Consider the following 27,964-nt stretch of genomic DNA (forward strand, 5'->3'; position numbering starts at 1 on the left):
ACAGAGTGTGAACTATCATGTGTTCCACTTCACCTAATAATGGCGTGCATGTCAAATGCTCTCAAGACAGCCGTTAACCAAACACAACCTTTGGCCAGTTACTCTATCTACTTCTCCTTTGGTTAGAAGTAGAAAATGTCAGTGACAGTTCTGATAGGCAGCTTGCGTGTAAAAGGCAGAGTTATTGGGATTTAGCCCGGGGCGCCTGCGGTCAGCCCAATATGTGCACTATAAATAATTTGACTCCGCACCTCGTGTGATTGTGAGAGTGTGAGAGAGAGAGAGAGAGAGAGAGAGAGAGAGAGAGAGAGAGAGAGAGAGAGAGAGAGAGACAGAGCCAACACTGCACACACACTGGGCTCAGGGCTTCCTCTCTCCTGTGAGCGTCTGCAGTCAGAGCGCAGGTACAATAGGGAGCATTGTTCGCCCGGCAGGCCCCTGCGTGCCGGCTCCCCCCTCCGTACCTGAGCACGGAGACAGGTGTATTTCTCCTAGTCACGCATAGCCCTGCCACACGCCCAGCTGCCTTCACACACAGCCTGCCACTGAGATCACACACACAAGAAAAAAGACACACCGATACACACACACACACACACACACACACACACACACACACACACACACACACACACACACACACACACACACACACACACACACAGATACCTCTTGACTTCAAATAGTTATTGTTATTCTTCTCAGTTGATCCATTACTTGAGGCCATACACTGGCCGTTTTCTGATTCCAATTTGAAAACTTAAGCCCATTTTAACACGGGACCTTTGGGGAGTTCCAAATCCAACGTTATGTATGTAACACAAAACACATGTATCTCTTAAAAAGAATTGCAGTCATTTAGACACAAATATGCATGTGTACATGTACAGAGATACACACCCAATGCATGGTGCTTTCCTGCAGGATCCGAAGGTGAATTCTGTTGGTAATTATTGCATTACATTTGATGTTTACAAGGCGCGCTCTTTGACACACAAACCCAATAAACCGAGGCACCTGCGAGTTCAAAATATTCTCATGGTCACAGTTTGGTAAGGCTCCAGAAGAGGGTGTTTTCATCCCCCTCCCTCCCCCCTCCCTCCACTAACCCCTTTGCCCAGTGTAAAATGTGTGTTTGGGAGGAAGGAGGACGAATGAGTCATGCCACGTTCAGGGCCAAAAGTTCATTTATTTTTCTCCTTAAGAGGCTTAAACATGTTCGAGTAAACACAAGAACCCCCTGTTGCTTTTTGACAACTTGATGCACGGCAAGAGGGCAACAGGCCTGAAGGGAGCCAGGGATGAAGGGAGATGACAAGCACTTAAAAGAATAAAAAGAAGGGTCCAACTTCTTCACTGTTACTTAGCACCAATCAAATGTTAAGAATAACATAGTGGGAGGGGGGCCCCCTATCAGTCTCATAAGCACAAGAGGATAAGCTCTTCATCCTTGTTGGGATTCTATAGCAAAGAGGTACACGCGGTACACAGGCATTTTCACTGAGTTTTCACGTGAGTAATAATCATCCCTATAATGTCACTCTGAGACCTCGACGTGACCCATGTTTACCTTCCCCTTTGTCCTCTCCCCACAGAAAGGCCAAAAACCTTACGGATGACAAGCGTGTTGGCCGTGCATTTACCACTACATGCAGTGCCAACAAGTCCAACCTTCAAAATTCCTGGCTGAAATTTTACCGAATTAATTCCTGGGCGGATGTAGAAAATAATAACACCTGTTAAGAGTTGGATAGTGGGAAAATAAGGAGGGGGGGGGGGGGACCATGTGTGAGCCTGGGGGGTGGGGAGAGGGTGTGGGGGGGGGATGACATGCCAGTGAAAGGGCATGCTGTTATTGGAGGAATACTTGTAATTTCTCATCTACCCCCTTGGTTTCCATGACGTCACTGCCACCCTCTACCTAATAATGAAGCTCACAAACTATACGATGGGCTGTGAGTGAATCAAATAGCTGCGGTGTGGCCTGCATTATTGTAACCTCCTCTTGTCTTTCGGTTTTCCAATAGTGCTCTTGCTCTCAATCCCCGTCGCTGGAGCTTGGGCACTCAGAGAGCCACATAAGGAAACATTTGTTCCCAGTCTGGGGTGAATGGAGCCTTGTTTTGCGAGGTAGTCAAAAGAGATACAAGGGGGATAGGACATCCAAACAGTCCCACCAACACAAGAGCTTTGCCTGCCTCTGAAGCCCCTCTCTGTCTGAGCCGGGCCCAATAATAATGAATGTCCTCTAGTCTACTTAATCACTCTCAGGGCACACACTGGAGATATGACTGACTCCATTGTCCTCCTACTCTAGGTTTTTCTGTCCAACGCAGAAGTTGCAGAGGTCATGCGCCTCCGGTAAATATTAGATTTGTTTTTACCACTGCAGGTGATCCTTGTGCCGCTTGAATATGGGCTCTTTGGACTGAGCAGATGCATCACTCCTGTGATCCTGCATCACATATTCTACAGTTGTCCTCATTGACCAGTACGTTCACCGTGCAATTTGTTTATGCTGTTTATATTAAAAAAAATATCTGAATCTTGTCGTCACTGACTCAGCATCGTTTACCCCTTGAGTCTATTGATGCATTCCTCCCTTTTCCTCCCATCTGTGTAAGCAGCGTTCAGAATGGCTTTGGTGCTCTCTGGGTATGATTATCCTTGTCACACCAAATCTGGAAAACATTTGTGTGCACATTAGCGCATACACACACTGGCGTGAGTAGAGACATGGCGGAGGAGGATGCACCCAAGTGGGGGGGGGACGGACACACATTTGCAGACACTTGCACACACACTTGCACACACACTTGCACACACACACACACACACACACATACACACACACACACACACACACACACACACACACTGCCAAGCCTGCAGACACGCATGCATCCTGCAGACACAAGGGGGGAAATAAAGCATTTTCATTTCATTTTAAGAAGCTGTGTTGTCTTGATGACCTGATTGCTGAGCATGAAAGCAAAAGGAACTGCCGGCTCTGTTGTTTACATTCGTCACATAGTTTTACACAGGAGATAACAACCTTTGAATTACCCCCTCACACGATCATTATCTAGTAATTATTTATTGATTCACGATGAATGAGCTTAAGTAGCTGTGTTATTACTGTGCGAGGTCAACATAGTGAACCAGATAAAAATGTGCACCCATGTCTTTCTTTCTATTTTTTTTCTCAAAAGGGGGAGAAAAGAAAACCTTCACACAGCAGCGGTGGCTTAGGAATGTGAGTCAGGAATGCTGTTGAGTTACTATAAAGGGGGTTTGATCACTGAAAACAATGTCTTTGTGTTTTCATCTCCCAGCTCTAGTCACGCAATGCTGTGTGTGCGCAAAACCTACCAGCAACTTTTCAACCCCAGCACACAAGAAAGCCATCAAGTACCTGCAATTGACAGAATCGCGTGCAATTCAGGTACTCCAGGATTGTACTGGAGCGTGGCCAAATGAGGAGAGAGGGAAAAGCTGGAGTGGAGTGTTACCTGCCTCAAAGTGCAGTGTACTGTACACAGTGAGATGGGTAATAGAGGTGTAGTGGAAGACAACAACATTTAAACTCTTTTTTTATTAATTTCATAAAACTGAATATGTCATGGTAGAAAGTCAAAATACCTAATATTACATACATATAAATTATAATATGATAAACCTTTATTTTGACTAAGGGGAAATTACATTTCTTACATTAGGATCACTTGTTTTGAGCCTGATTTGGCTTGTTTAGAGGCATGATTCACATAGTCATATATGCAAAATGTTAACAATGGTTTTTACATTGAGTTTCCAAAAAAAAAATCTTTTTTGTTCCTCTCATGGGTAAAACTTTTACTTCAACTTGAGTTTCTTTCATCCATCTCAGTTGTAATGTAAGTTCAGTTGCGTGTTAAAGGATCTCTGGAGTATAAATATAGGTTAAATGAAATAATAAAAATTTGAGTCTTCTAGACTCGACTCCGTTCCCGGGAATCCAGTCCACATTTCTTTTTACGTTTAAGGGGAGCTATGATCACAAGAATACAAGCAAGCCTGGAGGTGGTTAGGACATGAAAGTGAGGTAAGAAAGACAAGAGATTCATTCATGGGAAGGTGATTCAAGGCACCGACATCCCTGTATCTCTGCACAGCCACAGATGATCATTATTACTCACCCACGCTGCTCACACAGGGCTCACACGCAACCTGGGATCAGACTGACAGGTGATGAGTGATTCTAACAGCCCACATTCAGGACATAGTAACCTATTTGACTATTACATATAACGTTAATACTGAGTACTATACATATTAATAGTTATTAATACAGATATTATTATCACACTTCAGATTATTATTTATGCCAGTATAGCACTTTTTTTTAAATACACATACAGGTTTGAATGAATGTTTGTTAATGTAGCCTATCTGAACATTGTTACTTCCCAATGCTATGCAGTATGCAGTACTTTCAATTATACTTTAATGCAATAGGCTACATAAAAAAAAAAAAATCCTTGACATTTTTCAAAGATTCTTATCTGTTTTCTCTCTCGTGTTCTCAAACGTTTGGCAGCAACAACAATAAACTCCACCTACCATCATGCCTTGCGCACCTACGTTGGCTGAGAGCAGCATGTGTCTGCGCTGCTTCGCTCCAACTATGGCTCAGTACGGCTCAGGCTCTACACAGGAGCGCATCGTATCAGCGACCGGAGACGGCAGTTGGAGCTCTCAGCATATCACCATCACTACACTGGACCATAAGGAGGAAATAATCACTCGGATCTACCTGCTTATATTTTGCCGAGCGAAACAGGCACACACTTTTACGCACGGTTTCTTTGGACCCATTTGGAGGATTTTACGCTGCTATGTTACTGCACTGACACACGTGGAGGAGTTATTATTATTATTGTGAATATTGGTCAAATTTTATGATGGCAACTGCCGATGTATTCAACGCTCCAGCTAAGGATCGTCCTGTAGGATATAAGGAAATACTGTCTCTGACACGGGATGACTTGTGTCCAACGCCGCTGCTGCCAAAGTCCTGTTGCTGCTGGACTATCCGTTCGTCGGACAGACGAGTCTCTTGGGGGGGAAACTTGACGTGTGTTCAAGTGTGGCCAGTGTCATAGACAGCCTATGCCATGACATTGGTCTCTCTTTCTTTTTTTTTTGGAAAATGTGACTTTTGGCACGGGAAAAGGAATATCTTGGAATATATTTTGAGCATCGCTTGCTCAGCAGATGTCCAGCGATTTGGATAATGACAGAAGGCTTCTCCTCATCCAGCAGGTATGTAAAGACAAGGGAACTGTGCCCATACATTCTATCTTTTCAGTAGCTTATATTTCTGTCAGTTTATCATTTATTTATTTGAGTTGTTAAAAAAAAGAAGTGCTTCATAGTGCGTTATTTGATGTTGCAGAGCGGTCCCAAGTAAAAAAAAAAAACCTTGATGTCACCCTTTGCTTTTGTTTTACAGACAAAATCAAATGTTGGCTGTTTTGGCCAAAGGTTAGCGTCTGGTTATCTCCCTACACACCCATTTACATCTTCATAACTTAACACTCCAAACTCCTCTCCCATGGGTTTCTTTGGTAACTTTGTATCCAGTTAGGGCTCTGCCTCTTATCTGTGTCTGCATTGGGTGTGTTGGATATACAAAGCCCTTGTTAGACCCCTGAGCTGCTTCACATATTGAGGTTCACCTGTTCAGTGTGAGACCATAGCTCCTTTACCACCCTGGGTTCACATCTCTCCCTACTCAAAAACGGACTCAAATTGAATTAGGTGTATTTCAGAAGCATGACCCGAACACCGTTGCTGCCTTTTCTATTTGACCATGTAGCGTTTCAAAATGTAAACCTTTATGACCGACCCTATATACCTGCAGTGCCAGGTGTCCACAGTCCGTTCACACAGCTACGACTTGTCAGAAGTTGAGACCAGGTGCAGCGAAAGTAAACGAGGAGTGTGTGTGGATACAGTGACCATAGTAAGCAGCAACATGCAGTCCTCCCACCTCTCTTACAGTAACTCCATTCAGGTGAGACTAAATCTGTCTCTGTAACTAGACTGTGCCCACAGAGGGTGCTGTCATAAGTGGTGAGCTACCATACACATGGCATGTACAAGCCATCAAGTCTCCACCATACATAGAAAAAGATCTGGATGAAGTTAAGATGCTTAGTTGGAGTGGGAGCTACAGGTGCATGTGAACACACTCCTTGGTGGAGTCGACGCATTCGTACCGGTTTTGCATGTTGGCATTCCCGCTGTGACATAACGGCATTGCATTCAAAGTTATCTGATGAAGTGGTTCACCTTATTGTGGGGTGGAGGGGGTGGGGGGGTCTCCTCTTCCTAAATTCACCCTTGTGCTCTCACTGCCCAATCCTGTCCAGTTCCTTAGCGATGAGAGAACTCCGACTATTGTTGGAGCAGGGGACAGAGCCCCCACTATATGTCTGTATACAAACGCAGAGCACAGGCCGAACAGCCCCCCCCCCCCCCGCCCCCAGGCACACACACACACAACCACACACACCCCCCCCCCCCACATTAAAAATCTTCTCCAAACAAGACCCCCTTTCTCCACTGAAGAGGGACCCTCTGTCTAATGCCAAGTGACTCTCATGGCCAGCATTGACGGTGGGACACTTGCTTCACAAAAGGAGCTGAAGTGTCAAATAAACTCGGTCAGAGCCCCCGACACACAAGAATTCCTTTATCTGGCACCCTGGGAGGCAGACAAAGACGGACTTTGTGTCAGTGAGCAGGCCTTGACTAAACACTGGGCCTTTTTTATATATTTTTTTTTCCACAACTTGTGCCTCTTCTTCTTCCTCCTCCTCCTCCTCCTCCTCCTCCTTCTCCTTTTGTGGGTTTGACCGGAGCGGGAGCATGTCTGTGGAGGTGACCCCTCTCTCGCCCTGTATCTGTCCCCAGCACGCTGCCGACAGCATCACCCCATGTTTGGCCTTCACACCACCACACAAACACAGATCCACACACGCCCCCCTCTCCCACACCCGCTTCTCTCTCTCTCAGTCAAGACGACCTGTTGGACATCAGAGCAGCTGGAGTATTTCAATCTTTTTTTTATTGAGGGGTGTGTGTGTGTGTGTGTGTGTGTGTGTGTGTGTGTGTGTGTGTGTAGGGTGCGGGGGGGGGGGGGGGGGGGGGTACTTTTGTTTATGTTTTAGCCCAAAGCTGAGAAATAGCAAATCAGGAATTTGCCTTTTTTCTCACAGGGCTGAGTGTGCCGGGCTGAGCTGTCATATGATACGCTTGTGGTGAACCGCAGTAGAGAGCAGTATACACACCAGGGTCAGACTCACTTAACAACCCTGCATTTACTCCACTCAACGTTTCCTTGAAAACTTTCCCATCGCTTGCAATTCTTTGACTTCAGACTTCCCCGTATCGTCGTCTGTCTTGTTATATGCTGTCCGATGCTGTCTGATGGATTAACACTATTCCTTTATCTTGAAACATCTGACCTATCAAAATGATATTGATACCTGAAAGTTAAAAACCTAGAGCCCGAAAGTGGTGGAAAAAGGAACCTAAATGTTAAGCATTGAGACAACACCGAAGCAGCACCATTTGAGAATGCGTGTAGTGGCCCCAGAGTTTGAGCCGGCGGGGGCCCCGGTGATACACACTTGCATCAGGCCCCCCCCAGGCATGCTAATACAGGCCTGCCAGAGAGCGATAGTCCCCCAAGCCACAGTGGTTAAGGTAAACAGATCGAGTTGCTGTGGTCGAGCGTGTTAATGGTCTGTTTATGAGCTTAAGCTGAGTGGTGATTTATCATGTCCAAACGTAAGGCTCACTTCGGGGTCCCTGGCCCTCGATTGGAGCTGGGTATCTGGCGCGAGAGTATGTGTGCTCGCTCGTGTGTGTTTGTATGTGACATGGCACACAGGTGACAACGCCGGCCAGGCAGGGTGACCCGCTGGTGAACTATACGTCTCCCATGTCATGACCGTTTTTCGACCGCTGGGAGGGGGGGAAATGGAAAGCAACAGGAGCATTTATTAATTATTCCTTGTTTTTGCAGCTATATTTGCCCCTTAGCATTACCTCATCAAGTCCTCAGGGTGCAAAGCTTGAAGCGCAGGAAAATATCCTTCCATCATTAGTGTCAGATAACCTCTTAACGAGCTCCATGAGAAATATCAGGCTGTGAATGGAGCTGATGTGTGTGTCCTTTTCATATAGAGCACCATTTACACCCGTGTGTGTGTGTGTTTTAGAATGGGCTCTAAAGTTTGTCTGAACAGGAGAACTGTCATTTATTAGTAGTGCGGGGAACAATGGGGAGCTTGTCTCTGGGGTGGTGGGGGCCAGAGGGGGCCGTTGGAGCCAGGGGAGGGTGGCCTGAGATTGGGCAGCAGCCTCTGACCAAGAACAAGCCCCTGTCTGATGGAGAGAACTGCTGACCCTTCCTGAGTAAAATGGCACCTTTGTTTCGAGGTGTATGTGTTTGTGCCTATGTGTGTGTATGTGTGTGTGTGTGTGTGTGTGTGTGTGTGTGTGTGTTTGTGTGCGGTTGTGTGAAGAGGGAGAAGGAGAGAGGTTTTGAAAAAGTTCGGAGCACTGTAAAGTGTTTTCTTCTTCTTTTCTTAGTTGATTTTCCCTCCTCCTCCTTTTTATTTGAATTTTTTTAACTGCGAGATTTCTTTTTACGATGGACGTGCACATCACTGCTTTATGGGAAACGTGTAAGAAAACAGAGGCATGTTGATGAGTTATCTGGTACAATAGCTCTTTCATAGCACTTGATTTTGTGAGTGTTCATTTCCTCCAGAACACCCCCCCACCCACCCCCCCACCCCCCGCGGGATTTGTTATAGATAGTTATAGCTCAATGTTTTCGAAGGTCGGCTTTGAGTAGACCCTATTTAGGACCTTAGCTTCCAAACTGCCAAACATCATAGAGCCAAGTGCCTCAGTAATACACAACAGGGGGGGCAGCATGTCTATCATGCTACACAAAGCTATGGACCTCTGTGATGTCATGACACCAGACCACTGCTTCAGACTAATTAGCTATTTTGTCTTTGTGTCTCTGGCCGGTTGCCACAGTCTGCGTGGTGCTTTTTTTTTTCCTACTGGCCCTACCAACAATTGTTTCCCTCTCTTGTCTAATGATGCTCACAACGGAGAGATGCTTTGTTTAAACAGGGGGGGGGGGTGAATGAGAGTGAGTGTGGGTGAAGAAATGGAAGGAAGGAAGGGAGGGAGGAGAGAGGAGGAGTGAGTGCCGGTGGGTAATGGCAGCAGATTGCTGATTTCCTACAGGGAAACCACAACTTAGAGGGGTGCTTGCGCGTGTGTGTGCGTGTGTGTGTGTGTGTGTGTGCGCGTGTGTGCGTGTGTGTGTGTGTGTGTGTGTGTGTGTGTGTGTGTGTGTGTGTGTGTGTGTGTGTGTGTGTGTTTTTAAAGAAGGGCCCTCTCCTCTTTGGGAGTTATTAGGAAGTGGGGAGTCTGAGAGAGAGAGAGAGAAGGACAGCTTGTGCTTGAGTGAGAGTGTGGCAGGGTGCTTTCAGAGGAAGTGGTGAACATGAGTGGGGGGATTCTCCAAAAATGATGCCTCTGGGTCTTACCCTCACACAGCCTGTCCTCTTTGATAAACATCTCTCTCTCTCTCTCTCTCTCTCTCTTTCTCTTTCTCTCTGCACCTGGCTGGCGTTTAGCCCTTTTTTAACTCAACTCCCTGCTGCACGGCCCAGCCCAGCCATACCCCAACGGAGTGATAAAACCTGACAAACTTCCTACAGCTAACCTTTCTCTCTCCGTATGGGCAAAGCCATGCTGAACTCTGCTACAGGAATATAGGAGAAAGAAAGAGAGCATGAGAGGGATGGGTTGCATAGAAAGGTGAAGGAGGATAAGGTGAACTATGGGTGGAGGAGTAGGACACAGAGGAAAAAACAGGGAAGACACACAGCGACGCACAGGGGGCATCTCTGTCAGCCCCGGACACAGACAGGCAGACAGGCAGACAGACAGACAGACAGACAGACAGACAGACAGACAGACCTCCATTCAGACCAGCCACCTCTCACAACAAGGGTAGCCTACTGTGGATCTGCTTAGGAGAAGTAAATGAGATGCTAAGAACACAAACTCTAGCTAGTCCCACCATGCAGGTGAGGTGAGTAACTGTGAGGCGTGTGCAGTGTAGAGGAGTACTTTGACATCACATGCACAATTTTTGCAATTATTTCCCATTGTCTGTTTTTCTTTTGGGGTGTGTCCCCCTATTTGCCCCCCCCCCCTCTCCCCAGGTGTGTGCTGGTGGACCTTCAGGTGTCATCTTGACCTGCCTTGCACACAAATAAATCGAAGTGGTGATCTTTTTTTTTCTTTTTTCTGCAATATTTTGAATACCAGTCATTCCTTCTTCTGTGTTCTCTCAAATTGTTCTCACTTGTTCTTCCCGTGCCTCTGGTCTCAGAGGGGGAAATTCCTCCTTTTGTCTTCCACTCGCGCCACTTTCACATTCCACTGAACCTGTGACCACGTTTCGGCCCTCGCTTTCTCCTGGGTGTGGGTGTGCCATAGCGACGCCACTGGGTTTCAACGAGTCACACCTACACACAGTTAGCCATCCTCTCATTCAGAGGTTTTTCCATTCGATCCGGATTCCGCTCTTTCACTCCTCTCTTCCTTGTATTTCCTTCTGGTTGGGGAGGATAAAGGAGACATTTTCAGTGTGAAGAGGAGCGTGAAATTCCCTGCGTGACCTCCCCGGGACACAACAGACCACCAGGCTCCTCAGACGACTGGTGTGTGTGTGTGTGTGTGTGTGTGTGTGTGTGTGTGTGGGTGCATGTGTGTGTTAAATCTTGCGCGCTTGTGTAGGGGATCTGTGTGATGCAGACAGCTTTGAGTACATGCATGTTTGGTTTTGCTTTGTTTGCAAGTACAGTGGGCACATACATGACCATGTCACGTAAAAGCAATAGCCTGTAGCGACTCGGAGGCAGGTGCTGCTAGCAGGTCGGTATGCTATGTGGTCCAGCTAACACAGTTAGCCCCATGCTTCTGAATGTGCTGTGGAAGTGGAAGAAGTGTCTGTCAGCGTCCCTGACCAGGTGGGGGGGGGGGGGGGGAACAGATAAGCATACGGTGCCAAAGTGCTGTAATGACAGCTAAAACCACTGGAGGCTGTCCAGACCTCAGGCTTTCATCACAGGGCATCACTCACTGTGAACACAGGCTGTGGAAGAGAGGCAGACACTCATGTTTTTCAGTGGGCTTTCAGGTCGCATTTTGTTCTTGAAAACAGTTTTTATGACAAAACATTTGAACTTTGAGTTGTGTTTTCTAACTTTAAAATCTTAATCTTCTGAAAAACAATGCCATTGGGGAATGCTAGATATGCCTCAGTGTCTGTCTGTGGTGCGTTTTTCGACAAGTGCATGTGTTATACTCTGCTGCGCCCTTGTGGACAATGTTGGCAGTGACAGAAAGTATGTTCACTGGGCTGTATACTCTCTGTTGGCCACTAGTTGGTGCTAACTAAGAACCTTATAAAATGCATTAAGGATTTATTTTCCCTGTAAAGTAACTGTTAACAGTGTTGGGTAGGCTCAAAATGAATCATCCATTGTAAAATAGACAATTACATTTCTGAATTAATAAATAACAAAAGATCTTTTCTAAATGACTTAGTATAGAACTACACCTACGTGATGCTGTCCTATTGATATTAAATAGATACAACAATACTAAATATCAAAAAATATTTTTTGGATAAAAATGAGTAAACTATGATATTTAATATAAAATCGTTTTATGATCAATGTCTATGTAAAAGCTGTGTATTGTATTTATACTTTTACCTATTGTCGCCATCTCTATACAGTACAGGGCCATTCCACCAAATGGATGACATTTGAATCTCATAACACATATATTTAACCATTCAAAACATATATTGGTCAATCTCAGGAAATTGTATTGCATTTTTAAATAGGTTTATAATATATATAAATGTATTAAAGTAACAGGACTGAAAGTAACAGGACTGAGTTTTTTAACATATAATTGGCATACACATGCAAATATAGATACATAGGGTCCATTCTAGTAGCATGAGTACACTCAGCACATTCTGGTTAAAAAGTATTATTTAAAAAATAAACAAATACAATTAAATAAATAATTTAGGTAACAGGACTTAAGATGTACCCCGTCAACTATTGTTACAATATCATCCAATATACTGAAAATAAAAGGGGGGAACCTACTTTTGGTCTTCCCATGACCTATCAGAAGAGATACAGTGCTCATATTCCAGTTTAGCAAGGGCTGTTTGTAATGTTGCAAGGATTTTAGAGCGTTAAATGTGTTAGGGTAACAGGACTGAGTGTAAACCTGGGGACACGACTAAAATGTGTATTATAACTAAACTATTATGGATTTCTGATGATAACATTTGCATTGAAGCATATTGAACATAGAATCACACATCAGTGCAAACATATTAAGATTTCTAAAGGATTTTTTTCATTATATTTCATACTAAAGTGTTGTGTTAGAGAGTGGGGACAGGTTGAAAATGCTATTTTTCAGTGTAAACTGTAGTTTTTATCAGTGTTATAACATACATATTTTAAATTCACATTCAGGTCAATGTGGAAGACACATTGCTTAATACATTAATGGATGTTATATTTAATTTTCATTCAAATGTATTCCTTTGAAGGCTTGGGGACAGAAATGTCACCCATTTGGCGGAATGGCCCATATTGGGCGATGATTAAGAAAAATAATGCCAAATGTAATGTTTTTGTAAAAGGAAATGTTGAATCTCAATGAAGATAAGATGAAGAATTGTGATAAAACCAGTATACTTAAGAAAAGTAAATCCCATTGTAATTTAAATAGAAAAACTTCCATGTCACACCATATGACAATTTTAAGCACAGACTCAAACACATTGGTGAATAAATACATATTTCAATTACAAATCTAAAAGACCACATACATTTTGAGAAATTTAAGAATCAGTAACACTAAACTTAAAGGTGAAGTAAGTGGTTTATTTATATTAACATGAGTGTTAAATCGCTCTTTATTCATATAGTAATCACTTACACGATGTGCGCGTTTCATAAAGCCGATCTCTTAGTCAGCTGCTCTGCATGTAATAAGCAATTACATTTTAGGTAATATCCCGAAATGTTATCCAATCACAAGAGAGAACGCTACAAACCGACACCCGTCCGCACCCGTCTCACTCATGGTCTCACTGCCGGTGCACGCCAGAGCGACACATGGGTGAATGTTTATGCGCCTACAATGGCAGAGCAGGTAAAAATCCTTCCCAATGTCTGTTTTGATGGTTTTTACCATGTTTTATCACACTTATGGATCTGAGATGATGCTAGATAACTTGCTGCTCGAAGACCGCAGTGCATTAATGTGGTGACGTAGGGACGAGTGAGGGGACTGCTAACTGCAGTAACTGACAGGAAGTTAGCTAAAAGAACCATTCCGCTTACAGCTCCTTCAATAATTCTCATGTCAAATATTTGAATATTTATTTTTAACCTTTTTTGGGGGCTTGTATGTCATCCACCCACATCCCAATTATTTTTCTGGCATACTAAATAGTATGGAAGTATGGGTATTGGAACGCAGGGAAAATGTGAACAACACAACTAATTGGCTTCATCCCCTTAAAATTCCCATCTTTGAGCAACAAAAACACGTCACTTTCTTCACACACCACTAGAGGTCAGAGTTTTATCCTTGTCTTCAGACATAAGGCTCCACTGTTTGCCTGTTGCATGTAACAACAGAGCATTACTTACCTTTCTCTCTGTGGGTACGATATAACTGTAGTGCAGTTGACTTCATTACCCACAAGGTGTCACTCTTGCATAAGACATGTGACTGTGAACAGGTCTACAACATCCTCTACAAGGCAAGGCAAGGCAAGTTTATTTATATAGCACAATTCAAACACAAGGCCACTCAAAGTGCTTTACAGGGGCAATATTAAAATACATAAAACACATTAGAAGACATTTAAAAGCGAATGAAAAGAAGTAAAACATTTAAATAAAATAAAAAGTACAGGTTAAAATGGAAACAGAAAAGTCTTCAGACTCGATTTAAAAGAACTGAGGGTTGCAGCAGACCTCAAGTTTTACAGCACACACAGAGCAGTTTTCTACTGTTAGTTTCTGTAGATATCTGCAATGATGCTATTAATACATTATTTAATTAGCATTTGTGTTTAAAGGTGCATTATGTAACTGTCAGATAAGTGAAATGTTTTTAAGGTATATTCTCATCACTGAAAAACACACTTTCTTTGATCCCTTGGTTTTAGTTTAGTTTAGTTTATTTCAGTCATTTTCCAACTTATAGACCATACACTTAGTCAAGACCTAACACTAAATGAACATCAAATGAATGTTTTTACCATTGAATACAAGACATAAACAAGAAACACATGAGACTGAAAAGGTTTAGGCTGAAGTCTGGCTTATTACACCAACCCCTTGAAGGATCCCTGGAACATTAACGTTAGAAAGTTTCCTTAAAAGCTACTGTTTCACGGTTGTTGTTTACAGCAGCAGGGCCCACATTTTTGTTTACACACACACATATTCTAGTCAGTTTGGTTTAAGCTGCCTCATATTCATTTTGATTTTAAAATGATATAATTATTCAATACGAAGAAGTCCATATAGAGAACATTTGTTTTGTAAACTAACTGCATGCTCTGCAAATGTAAAAAAAAAAAAAAAAAAAAAAAAAAGTAATTGCATAGTGCACCTTTCACTTGTTGGTGTTTAAATTCCACAAGTGAAAGACAGTACAATAAGGAGCTACATAATTCTGTTGCTTTGATAAAAGATGATTCCCAGATTTCTTTATGGACAATTTTTTTCACTCTGTTTTTGATTTTTTAAATGAGTAAATGAACTCAAGCTAGCATACATGGGTTTATGCAGGACATTTCTGTTAGTGCCGCCTAGTTGACAAAAAAAGTCAATCTCGAGTTTAATCGCTAGATGGCAATGTGGTAACACGATACAAGCTTCCCACTCCTGAAAGTAAAAGCGACTTGTGCATGTCGCAGTGTCCCTGTGATCTACGGAGTAATGGGTGCAGATTGGCATTATTATCTTCTTATTGCCCCTCATTCTTGCTCATCCCCCTTTGAAGATCAAAGTGGCCGTGTGCCTCTGTGTGTACCGACACTGATAAACTCACAGTGAACTTCAATAAAACCAACTGTTGTTCACTTTGTACATCTGTCGCTTTTCTTATGCCTTTTCCGGCACTCGACAGTTGACATGCTGTGAAGCCCAGCAAAGCCTATATAGGGTCATGTCAGCATTTCATGTTGATTGCTCAAAGTAAGTCCACAACATATTTCAGAATAATTTCAGGAAATATGGGGATGAAACAAAATTCCAATTTTGTGGTGTGTGTGTGTGTGTGTGTGTGTGTGTGTGTGTGTGTGTGTGTGTGTGTGTGTGTGTGTGTGTGTGTGTGTGTGTGTGTGTGTGTGTGTGTGTGTGTGTGTGTGTGTGTGTGTGTGTGTGTGTGTGTGTGTGTGTGTGTACCAACACAGCAAGCAAAAAAAAAGTGAGCGAGCTAAATAGCAATGCGTAAACGGTAAACAACCGGCTGTATGAATCATGGGACAAAAAACTTGGCAAAGCTCTTCAGCTCTTCGTTGCTTTCACTCCTCCAGACATTACAGAACACAGAGAATGAATGAATGAAGGAAAGATGGTGACATGTGACATGGTGAAGGAACAGGTGGGGCAGCTTATGATAGGGTGACAGTAAGAGGGAAAGTACAGTGCCACTGATGTTCCCACAGGTGTCCTTTATGTGTGTGCTTTAAAGGAATACTTTGACCATACGGAACCGGCGTTCTATCATTATAAAATCGCTATTATAATATATTGAAGGAAGTTTTTTCTTCCCTCAATCTTCCCTCAGTCTTCCCTTGGCCCAGCTTTCCTGTAAATCCTAACCCTACATTTCCCACGTGTGATGTCACACACATGGGAAAATGTAGGGTTAGACAGTGAGACCATAAAACACTCTTTCTGCCTTTTCTCAGGCTAGGATGCACCAATTTAAATGTTTCTTTGCACATTCATACTACATAGTATCTCAGAGTTCAATACACCTTAATATTTCCACTGGTGAAGTAGGTATTTAAGATATTGTTGGTCACATTATGTCCAGGCCACGTGTTAGTTTTATAATTGGTCTTATTTATTGTTTCATGCATGTGGTTGAACTTACCAAAATAAGACACATTTTCAATACATTCGGACCTGTATAGGTCCTCCTGACCCAATTCAACTTTTCATAACCACTGAAATATAACGTTCTGTTATTTTATCGACTACTTGTTCGGCTCTTGTGAACAGATGTCCTCCTGAATATTAAATATGACTTTTTCTTTTCAGAGCTCTGTTGCTAGTCTAAGAGGGCTTAGTCTTTGGTTTCCTCCCAGTGCACTTTCCTCACACAACGTCGTTGTGCACCGATCAAATTGGCCTTCAACAAATCAGATGTCAGAGTATGTAGTCATTCAGGTTGCTGTCGGTTGGAGATTATCGGAAAGACATGTCATGATAATGTGTCATCGTTAATCCGAGTGTTGTGCAACCGTGTGCATTCACATACAGTGAGTCTGATATAAATTGATTTACTCTACGCATCCATGGGCTGTGTGTGTGTGTGTGTGTGTGTGTGTGTGTGTGTGTGTGTGTGTGTGCGTGTGCATGTGCAGTACGGCAACTAAAGGTATATACAGGAGTAGGTTAATGCATGTGTATGTCAGAACAGTGTTGTGTGTGTGTGTACTTTATACAGATAGCCACACCTCTTGCACTGGTACAAGTGTATGTCAAGTCATCCACCATACAGCTAATCAGATGAATCATTTTAGGTTTGTCAGTAAAGGGACTTTAGCCACCTTAAAGAGCCATGCTACGAAGTTGTGCACACACACACATAAATCAATGCACACCCACACAGCGTGCTGCATAACCTTTGTAATATTTCATACACAGTGCACAATTCCTCCGTAACTCTCCTATCTTGGCTATCTTACCAAAACCAAATTCCAAACTGTGGTCTTATCGGAGCTGTTGGCCACTATTTGCTTTTTTTATTTTTTATTTCTTTGCTATTTATTCTCAGTGAGGGTACAATCTCACACTGCCCACAGTTTACTTTCAGGCCTTGGTGGAGAGCTTGTTGACATTTGCACCTGCGTCAAATCCCATTCATTTTCGCATTTGCTAAACTGCAACAGGAGCCAGTGGTTGCGAGTTGCGACACTGCTCCCAGCTGCGTATATATTTTCCTTCTCTTCTTTGCTCTCCAGAGTAACTCCTCTCTTCACAATAATCGATCATCTAAATCCTTCAACAGCTTTTGATTACAGCTACTGCGGGCTAGTCGAGCTATGAGGACCTGACCAGACGTGTCCAAGGCAGGCAGGCAGGCAGGCAGGCAGACAGGCAGACAGGCAGGCAGGCAGGCAGGCAGGCAGGCAGGCAGGCAGGCAGGCAGGCAGGCAGGCAGGCAGGCAGGCAGGCAGGCAGGCAGGCAGGCAGGCAGGCAGGCAGGCAGACAGTCTAGCAGCTCGCTTGCCTTTAGGGAAGAGATACGTGTTTTTTTTTCCCAAGCTGTCGTTTATTGCATACAATACGTTGAGGCCATGGGTTGAGACATGGCAGATTGGGTCGAGTGAGCAAGTCGAAGGTGGAGCTCAGGGAGAGATAGAGAGGAGGAAGTCTGAGTGTATATATCTGTCTGGTCCATGGCTCGGGTTAACCTCTGTCTACGCTTGAGGTTAATCATCCACTCAGGACTCTTTCTTTACTGAACTTTGCAGACGAGCAAAGGCTTGAGGAAAACATCTGCTCATTAGCTGCATTTTAGCCTCATTTAAGATCGAACATATTGTGCATTGAGCATTAAGCCTTTCTTTCATATCTCTGTCTTATGGTTGTGTGTGTCTTTTGCTCACTGCTGCGGTTGACTTGAATATGGTTTTGTAAGTGGCAGCAGCTCCTTTTACAGGCCTTCCTAACGCACCTAGCCCCACCACCTCACTCCACTGTAACACCAGGCCTCCTTGGGTAACATTGGCAGTACCCCAATTAGAAAGCAGGGGAAACCGTAGGGCTATCAAAATGAATAACTATATCTACCCCCTCCCCCCCCGCGGCTCTCAATCAGCGTCAGCCTAAATGGGGTGCACGTGTGTCGGGGTGTAGACAGCTGTGGACAAGGGAATCTGGAGCTCAACTCAATAGTGTGCAGCTGGGATAGAAACGTATGCATGTGCACACAAACACCAACATGCTGTATGTACACACAAGGAGGACATTAGCAGTGGTGCGTGGCTGTTGTGAGATTGGGTTTCGGTATGGCGCAAGAAGTAGAGTATGTGTAAGGTGGGTACGTATGTGTTTTGTGTGCCTTGTTCTGTTCGTTTACAAAGCCTGCACTCGTCCTCCGTCAACTCTGCCAACCTAGCCTCATCTGTCCCTCCCTCTCACACTCACACCCACACACACACACAAAGCACGCACGCACACGCAAACACACACACACACACACACACACACACACACACACACACACATACACACACACACACACACACACACACACAAACCTTTGCCATCGTCTCAGTTAATCCCCAAGTCCATACAAGCTGCAACTTGAAATCCAAACTCCTGCGTCCCAGAATATTGTGCGTATTAAAAATGTTACAACAACTGTGGCATTTTTAAAATGGGGGATATACTGTACTAATCATGCGTTATGTGCATTACGTGGCCTGTAAAGGCAGGGAGGTATGTGGAGGTATTGATGTCAAAGTAGCTGCTCTCACATGTTTACTGTTGCTCAGAGGCTTTGACAGAGAGCCTGGTGGCCTTGAGAAGAGGGGGGGGGGTGGGAGGGGCAAAGGTCTCTCAGGTGAGGTTGGACTTTTCCGCGACACCATCCATTCATGTAAACACACTGTGCCTGCGCTCTGTAAGGGCCTGGCTGGGTCCAGTCGAACCTGGGAGAGGAGGCGGAGAGCAGATTGAGGGGGAAAAAAGGGTTTTAGGAAAATGTGAGTGAAGTGGTCGGGGACCTAGTGGTTACTGATGGCAAGCTTCCCTCCTGCCAGCTGCCAGCTTATCGACTTTAACGATGTGAGCGAGCGATGGCCAGTCCCTCTGTGCCCCCTGGGTCTCTGGGTCCTTCATGCCCGCCAAGGCATCAGCCAGCATGGCAGCAGCGCACCAATAAAGCCCCACATGGTACTGATTGAGAGGTATTAAAGGTCCCATTCCGCTCGCTCGCGTTCGATCATTCACTGAATCATGACCATCAAATAAATTGAAACTGCCCAGCACATTTGATAATCTCTCTGTGCCTCCAATGTCCATGCTTTTCTTAAATTGCCTCGGTGTGTACTATAGAGATGTCTTTAATCATGTAATGGAAAGGTTTGCTAAAATAATATAAACACCATCCTCGGGCCAAACTGCTTTTCCGATTTTGCATTTTGTCTTTATACCAACAATGAACTTTTTCTTGATTATTTCCTTTTTTGCCTTGCTTAGTGTAGGCCACCGCAGGGCAAAATGATCTGCCAGCCCCCACCCCCCACCCTCCTACTGTAATATTCAGCCCACCTTTCCCCTATCATCTCCCTTTCCCTCCACCTTCTCCTCTGCTCTTTGACTGAGCTGTTTTGGAAGGAGCTCCAGGGGCAGCATTCATTTAAGAGTCAGATATAAACAGGCATTAAAAGGCAGCGTGGTCTTAATTAGCTGAAGCTGCTCGTATGTTTGGTGTGATTGTGTAATGTTTATACTACAGTGTGTGTGTGTGTGTGAGTGAGCGTGTGCATGCTGCGTCAGGCCAAAGCGCTAATCGCCTAGCCCTGAGTTTTATTGCCCTCTGCAATGCATTGAGAACATCCACACTGAAGCAACAAGTCAAGCAGAAGCCTGTTGCATTAGCGATAGCTGTTGATAATGTTGACAATAAAGGAATAGCTCCCATACAAGTACCAGTTCTTACACAGTGCAGCATTATGCCAAGGCGAACATCAAGAAATGGTTAAAAAGTGGGAAAAATGTCATCAATTTGTCTTTCTTGACAAACATCTTGCATCTAGTTCCCACAAGGCTTGGTTCAATGTGTAGCTTTGTTTTCAAAGTTGGATGGGTTGTGTTTTTTCGCAAAAGGCAACAGAAAACATGTACACATGAGTTGCCAGAGTTTGTGACGCAATGTGCCTGCAGTGAAGTTCAGATGCGGTCTTTGAGTGAATGCGAGCTGAGCCCAGTGTGTGTTTGTGTGTGTGTGTGTGTGTGTGTGGGCCGCGGGGGCCAGAGGATCTGCTCGTCAACACTTCCTCGTCTTTGACCACATTTCCTCATGTCCATGTCTATATGTAGAATCCTGCAGTTGTTATGAAAGCGAAGCCAACTGTAGTTCCTATCCCGTTTTACAGTAAGGCGATGACATTTGGCCCCGTCATAAAGGTGCTACAAGAGCCATAAAAACACCTTACGATGTCTGGGATTCTGTAGCCAGGCCTATTAAGCTGTAAAATCCCCTATTGTAAAAAAATAAATAATGAATAAGCGTGAAGCGATACAGTCGAGGAGAGTGCAGCAAATATGAAAAGCGCCACCCTTCAGCCATACTTTCATAAACCTACAGTGGGGCTTGGCTTTTACCGGTTAACACTCGGAACATTCTTTGAATTCCCCGGCTTCACACCCTCACTCCACTTTTGCCGCCCTGCAGCCAATACCTGTGGCTAAACATGGGGCTTGTTTGCGGCACGTCAGCAAGAGATCGATTAGAGCCTCAAATGAGCTGGTTGATGCTTTTAACCCCTCCAGTTTTCAAATGATATTTGACTTTATAGATTGTACATTAGACTGAGCCTATAGATACAAAGGAAGACTATTTTGGCACAGGCACATTTACCCTGGCACACACACACTCACTCACACACAGTAGAACACACACACTAACATTGGGTTACTGCCGTGTAGGTGGGCCAGAGCGTCTGACCATATTGAAGGCATCCACATGTGTATGTTTGGATGCACCGCTCCGCTGCTCTTTTCCTTTGTCTCTCACCTCCTCTATCTATCTTTCTATAATTGTGTCCGAGACCCAGACATGTCCATAAATAAACGGGGTCTCCCTCTCCTCAACCAGACCCAAGCCATGTTTATGTTCAGGCGTGTTATGAGGGGGGCTGGGCCATCTGGACCACTGGGCCTGCCTCGCTGCTTCTCAGGTGGAATCAAGATGTGCCACCAAACACCAGCATCTGCTTAATGGACTAACATGGGCTTGAAACAGAACCACTGAGGCATTGGAGATATATATACAGGTATATTAGACTTTTTAAATATTCCTCAACTCGCGTCCTGCACACACACACAATACAGTGTTAAACACAGCCTAGGTCTCTTGAACTGGCAGGCTGCTAGCTGCGGTGTTCGTCCCTTGTGAACATACAGTCATATGAAAAAGTTTGGGAACCCCTCTCAGCCGGCAACATTGCACTGATTTGTTGAACCATGTACAGATACACAATCTGCAGCCAGATGTTCTTGCAGGTCTTTGGAGGTGATCTTTGGGTTGTGTGCAACCATTCTCACAATCCGCCGCATATGCCGCTCTTGTACTTTTCTTGGTCTGCTAGACCTGGGTTTAACTGCAACTGTGCCTGTGTCCTTCCATTCCCTGACAACGTTCCTTACAGTAGAAATTGACAATTGAAACCTTTGGGAAAGCTTCTTGTAGCCTTCCCCTAAACCATGATAATGAATAATCTTTGTTTTTAAGATATTTTGGGAGCAGTTTTGATGGTCCCATTCTGTCTCACTTCAGCAGAGAGTCAAAGAGAAGTGCAACTTGCATTTAGGCACCTAAAATACATTTTCTCATGATTAAACAGACATTTCTATGAGATTCAAGGCTTAACAACATAATCCAACCAACTTTGTGTTTAAAGTCATCAGTTTTACATGCTGTTACAGGCATTAAAATCAACAAAACCACAAGGGTACCCATATTTTTGCACAGCCAGTTTTTCACATTTTATTTTATTTCACACAATCAAATACTGCTTTTCAAAAAATCTTTGTTTGGAAAACATCCCAGTAGTTAGCTGTTCCTGGTAAATTAAAGACATACCACTTTTATCTTTTTTTTGTGAAAGCAGAGTCAATTATAATGCCGGCTGAGAGGGGTTCCCAAACTTTTTTCATATGACTGTACCAGTTTACAGAGGCTAGGCTGTGGATTACCGCCAGATTTCTTTTTGTTCAGCGTACACACAGTATTTACAGGTAGCGAGATATGTGAGACGAGATATTCGCTGATTTTGACAACGAGTGATTTTGACAACAAGCGTTCTCCGGAATCTACATTTTTTTAAGTTAAAAATAATTAATGCACACTGTACTTAAACATCTTTTTCATTCATAATCACTCTAGAATATCTTACTCTTCCAGTCACCACTCTTACCCAATCTGTAGTAAGTGAGAGAAAGGTTTTCAAGACAGACAGTGGAGGAGGCTTTTGGTTTATTTATGTTAGCTGGATGTGGTCTCCTGGTCTTCATTTCATTTGCTCCGGGAGCCAGGCTATTAAAACTAATGAACACTTATTACCCCGAGTTGGATCCTGAGCTCCTTCGCTAAACATCCCCTTCTGTAGCTGTTTGTTTTACTTGTACCTGATTATTCAAACAGAGCAGTAAAACATGGGGCTGGGCCTTTGCCTCAGGTCTTTACAGGTTGTCTCATAAACAGTCTGATCTATGATGCGTGATTGGACTTAGAGAGCCAATGCTTTTATACAGCATTTGGTTGTTACGGCAAATATGGGGCGGCCTTAAAGGAATAGTTCAAAATTATTTTTGCATATAGCTTTTTTGACTCACTCTCCAGCTCATGAAAAGGTGACAGAAACCGTTCCTGCAAATGTGCATGCATTTTTGATATAGAAAATGGGCAGAGGTTGCTCATCCAGGTTACTTTAGCTCATCCAGGTTAGCTTAGCACTTACAGTGGTAGTCAATGGGAGCAGTTCAAAAGATAAACGATAACACTTTACAATAAGGTACACAAAATTGTAGTACCTACTACATATATATATATATATGTGTTACCTGCAACATAGGTTTTTTTTGTGTTACCTACCACATATTTTGTTTGTGCTATCTAACAGGTTTTTTGTGCTACCTAACACCTACTACATAGGTTAAAACCTATGTTAAAACCTATGTAGTAGTTAAAACCTATGTAGTAGGTAGCCCAAAACAACCTATGTGTTAGGTAGCACAAACAAAACAACCTATGTGTTAGGTAGCAGTAGCACAACAAAAAAGCTATGTAGTAGGTAACACATATCTATGTAGTAGGTACTACAATTTTGTGTACCTTATTGTAAAGTGTTACCAGATAACCTTTCCAACTTCACTAAACGCTCCTGTGTGCTTGATGGGACTTGTTTATTTACCATCTTATGGTGCGCTCTATATTTTATGTAATAACACGTTATGTAATTATAAAAGTCGTCACGTCATTAACATAACGTGATAAATAAACAATTCCCAAAAAGCACAGTGAAGCCTTTAGTAATGTTGTAAAGTGTAACTTTTGATCTGCTCCCCACCAGTGTTTGAGCTAAGCTAACCTGGATGAGCAACCTTTGCCCATCTCTAAATCAAAAATGCATACACAGTTATAGTATAACGGCTTCTGTCACCTTTTCCTGAGCCTGAGAGTGAGGCAAAAAGCTCAAAAAAGCTTAAAAATGTTGAACTATTCATTTAACTTTCCTTCACTAATCATCCTATACCACATCCAGTATTATTTATGATATGCTTATATCGTACAATTTGATGTCCTGTGTGTTGAATCATCAGGGTACTATGTTGTTGACAAAACAGTTTTTAGTGTTCAACAGATGGTTCAGTTTTTATGATTTTTATGTCCCTTGTTGGTGGCGGGGTCGTGGGGGGGGGGGGCATTGACAGACTTTTCTTGCTATGCTCTAATCAACACATCTGCTTTGCAAATGTGAGGGCACACACAATGTTAACACCGCTCACAAACATAATGACATGTTTATGTTCCTGCAAATTTCATTTCAGATGTAACAAGATGCATACAGTATACTATATATAATACATAATTATATCTATATATATAAGTATAGGCCTCTTTTGAATAAGTGTACGTTCTGGTGATTAAGTTCATTTTATTGACGACGTATTTATTATATAAAGTATATACTTTACATGCAATTCTTGAAGTTTACAGTGTAAAATCTGCCAACTGTTGGCCTTTTTTATTATCAATGTTTCAACACCACCAGGATTTGTTGCCTGATGGCTGTATAATTGTTTGCTGATCGCCAGGTGTCAGACTGAAGATTGTGGCGACAACTGACAGATGCATTTGTGCGGTTAGTTTCTGTGTGTGTGTGTGTGTGTGTGTGTGTGTGTGTGTGTGCGCGTGCGTGCGTGCGTGTTTGCGTGTGTGTGTGTGTCTGTGTCCTTGTGCTTGGTTGTGCACATGGCAGCTTCGATGTGTCACTGTAGATCATCGGTAGTCGGTGGAGACACAGTGTGTATTTCTCTCCCCCTCACTGGGAGCTGTGTGTTGTTGCATAAATGAGCTCAAACAGCTTGGGCATTGTTGCGGCTGAAGGAAAAAGAGCCCTTTTTTCTTTCTGACTCATCTCCTCAACACTTGTGTTTTTTTTAAATATGATACTTGGTCACATGGTCAAATAAACAACGTGTACAGTTTCCTGTGTCTGTACCAATCCGTCAATAAGATTATGGAGCTCTACTTTCAGCCCCCTCCACCTCACCTTCCTCCCTCCACACTCCAAACCCCTCCCACAGCCCCTGTCATCCCCAGCTGGAATTTCCCTGGAGTCAAAGTTGGCCAATTCTACTTTTTTTGAACCAAATTAAATATGGGTAGAATGACATGCCACTTAATGGTGCCACTGTTGGTCCCGTACAAGGTCAAGAGAAAGGTGCAGAGAAAGAACGAAAGAAAAGCAGAGGAGAGAGAGTGAGCGCTTAGACAGAATGGAGTGATATACGCCTGCAAAGAAGAGGTAGATTGAGGGAAGGAGAGACAGAAATATTTGTCTGATTTTCTGCCAGTGACATTATCTCTGCACCCCTGAGGAGGAAACGTATGAGCTCCTCTTTTGCTGAAACTCTATATGGTGAAATTAAAAGGCAAGGCTTCATATGCTTCTATGTCTGGGTCAAAGCAATGGTTCTAAATGCTCTTGTATTACATTTCACCTAACATGCTATCATTGTAAAAATCTGTAATTAGATATAGAACACAAGGCACCACACCTATAAATCCAGCACCATTATAAAGGCCTGTGTTGGCTTGATACTCAGACTCCCATCTACGTCAGTGGCACAGCTGGCACCCCATGGCTGTGTGTTTGTGTGTGTACTCACAGGTTAGAGACTATATAACAGTCCCTGTTCTGCTGCTTTGCTCTAAAGAGTTTTGGAGAACTCACAACAGCACAACACCTTATTTTACAGCTTTACTTTCTTTGTTTGTTCTGGGGAATCATAGAATATACTGGCAACCCTGCATACAATGGAAAGAACCGATTAGAACATTACAACAGCATGACTTGTCGACCAGATATTTAGTACACGATTGGGCCCCGGGCAGCCGTGTGAAGTAACATAAAGAAACGGAGAGCAGGGGAGATGTGAGCCAAGCGTTGTGAGAGAACAGATCGGAGGCTGTCCTATGGAAAGACTTCCAGGTCCTCGGAGTGTCTTAACTGTATAGCTCCTGGTGGAGGAAATACTGAATCCTCCCTGCGGGGGCCTTCCTCTGTCCTCTCCTGGAGAGAGGTAGCCTCCAAAGGGCCTGATAGCGCATGTTTTCCTTGGACGTCTCACAAAGTCTTCCCTCCTTCTCCCCACACATCTGAAGATGTATTTTTATCAAGGAACAGATGACAGGGGGGGTAATCCTTTGGTGTCCTGCCCCCCCCCCCCCCCCCGCCCCCAACTGACCGTCTACTTCCTCTTTTTGTTTTGCTTTCCCCCTCTTTCTTCACCCCCTCTTATCAGCTAATCCCTCCCTGTATAGGACTGTCAATTAAGAAGCTTAGCTGATAGAAAACGAGACCATTTTGGATGCATTGAATGTGTGAAAATGCAGTGAAAAGGGGGGTTGTTACCGGCCCTCCAAGCGAAGAAAAGAGGGAAATGGAGCCTTTTTGGTGGGATTGGTTTCCCAAAGGGAGAGCCTATGTCGCCTCTGAGTGGTTAGACACAGAGCGCTGAAAAGTGGCACAAGAATTGAGTGTAGAAAAAGCTCTCATCCCCGGCTGGTGTTTGTTACACAAGTCGTTTGGACCAGGGACGCTGTACATCACGATCAGACACTTTTGTAACTGTAGCTTTGTTGACCTTGTAGCATTTTCAACTTTTTGTCTTGGATGCAGACAAAATGTCACACAGTAGCATTGCACAGCAAATACACGCACACACACACACACACACACACACACATGCACACGCACACGCACACGCACACACACACACACACGCACACGCACTCTTCTTGCATGCACAGTTTCTGATCTGCTTACCAAGATTAGGCACAAATGATCTGGCTTATGACGCTGCAAAATGGTGCGTTTAAGATGAAGAATTAGGGTTTTAAAAGCTTTTAGCCATCCACTTTTGTCTCTTAAAGGAACATTTCATTTTCACAAGACTATTTTACAAGTGCAAACCCCATGTTTTACAATCGGCAGTAAACAACTTCAAGTTCAAGAAATAAATACCCATGTGCACATGCATTTATTAGGAATTTACTCTGAAGTGAGGACAATCAGTTTGCAACAAAGTTAGCTTTACTTTACATTGCATTTTATATGCATTCTCTGAACCCTTAAACCCCATGTTTGCCAAGTCAGTAGTTAGTTTCAACTATAAAACAAGCATATAATGTTTTCTTCTCAAACAAAGTAATTCACACGGCACCCAGTCACTCAAGCTGTACACATACTGTACATCTAATCCACCTTCAATTGAATGAGTGGCTGGTCGTATTCTGCTGTGAAGTTTGAGATTCGGGCTAGGGGGTGAAAAGAAAATGCTTTTCTGTGTACAAAACATAAACAAGATGTGTGCTTTGGAACAGACTGCTGCTGTGTGAGGAGAGAAGAGGTGAGGGAAGGAGGAGGAGGGGAGGGGGGGGGTAATTGCCACATTAATGGGAAGGAATTCAAAATAAATGTAATCTCCCAATCCCTCTAACCCCCCCAAGAGGTTTATGGTGAGCATGCTCCGGCTTGTTATGAGACACAAGGAGAGCACAGACGAGAGTGAAATGGAGATGGTAAGGGAAAAGGGCGAGGTAGGGATCGAGGTAGCCGACTGGCTCCTAAACCATGAGGCCGTGTGTGTGGGAAGGTTCAGTCGGAGGGGGACAACTCTGTATGCAAAAGCAGTGTAGCCATCTCTGCAGTCGGTTCACCCTGTGTGTTTTTTATGTGTGGAATAGCACCGATGACCTTTTTGCTTGCCATTCGCTCCTCTCTGCTGGTATACTTTTCCTTCAGTGCTTCACTTTGTTAGCTGAATAGTGTCATCAAGACCCAGCAGGAGCATGTTTTCACCCTAACCAAACACACTACTGCACACAAGCTATAATTGCACTGACTGGCACATCTTAAAGAGAAGGGAAGCTAAGTGGAGGGAGTGTGGACATCGCTGAAATCAGCTGCTAATGTGTTTGGTTGGACTTAAAACCTGCCAAATTCTGGGGGTCAACGACATGAAGATGATTGAAAACCAGATGTTGAGCCAACTGAAGG

General features: G+C 43.7%; 1 long non-coding RNA gene across 1 annotated transcript in view; it reads left to right on the forward strand.

The window, feature by feature from the left end:
* Positions 1–4,125: 4,125 nt before the first annotated feature.
* The window catches only part of LOC307263613, a 59,601-nt gene continuing 35,762 nt past the window's right edge, over positions 4,126–27,964 (forward strand). Inside the window, exons 1-2 of the long non-coding RNA XR_013845282.1 lie at positions 4,126–4,227; positions 4,580–5,304. This is a non-coding gene — a long non-coding RNA (uncharacterized lncRNA). The remainder of the gene's footprint in view (positions 4,228–4,579; positions 5,305–27,964) is intronic.

This window comes from Ammodytes marinus, assembly GCF_949987685.1.
Source record: "Ammodytes marinus genome assembly, chromosome: 16".
Classification (NCBI taxonomy): domain Eukaryota; kingdom Metazoa; phylum Chordata; class Actinopteri; order Uranoscopiformes; family Ammodytidae; genus Ammodytes; species Ammodytes marinus.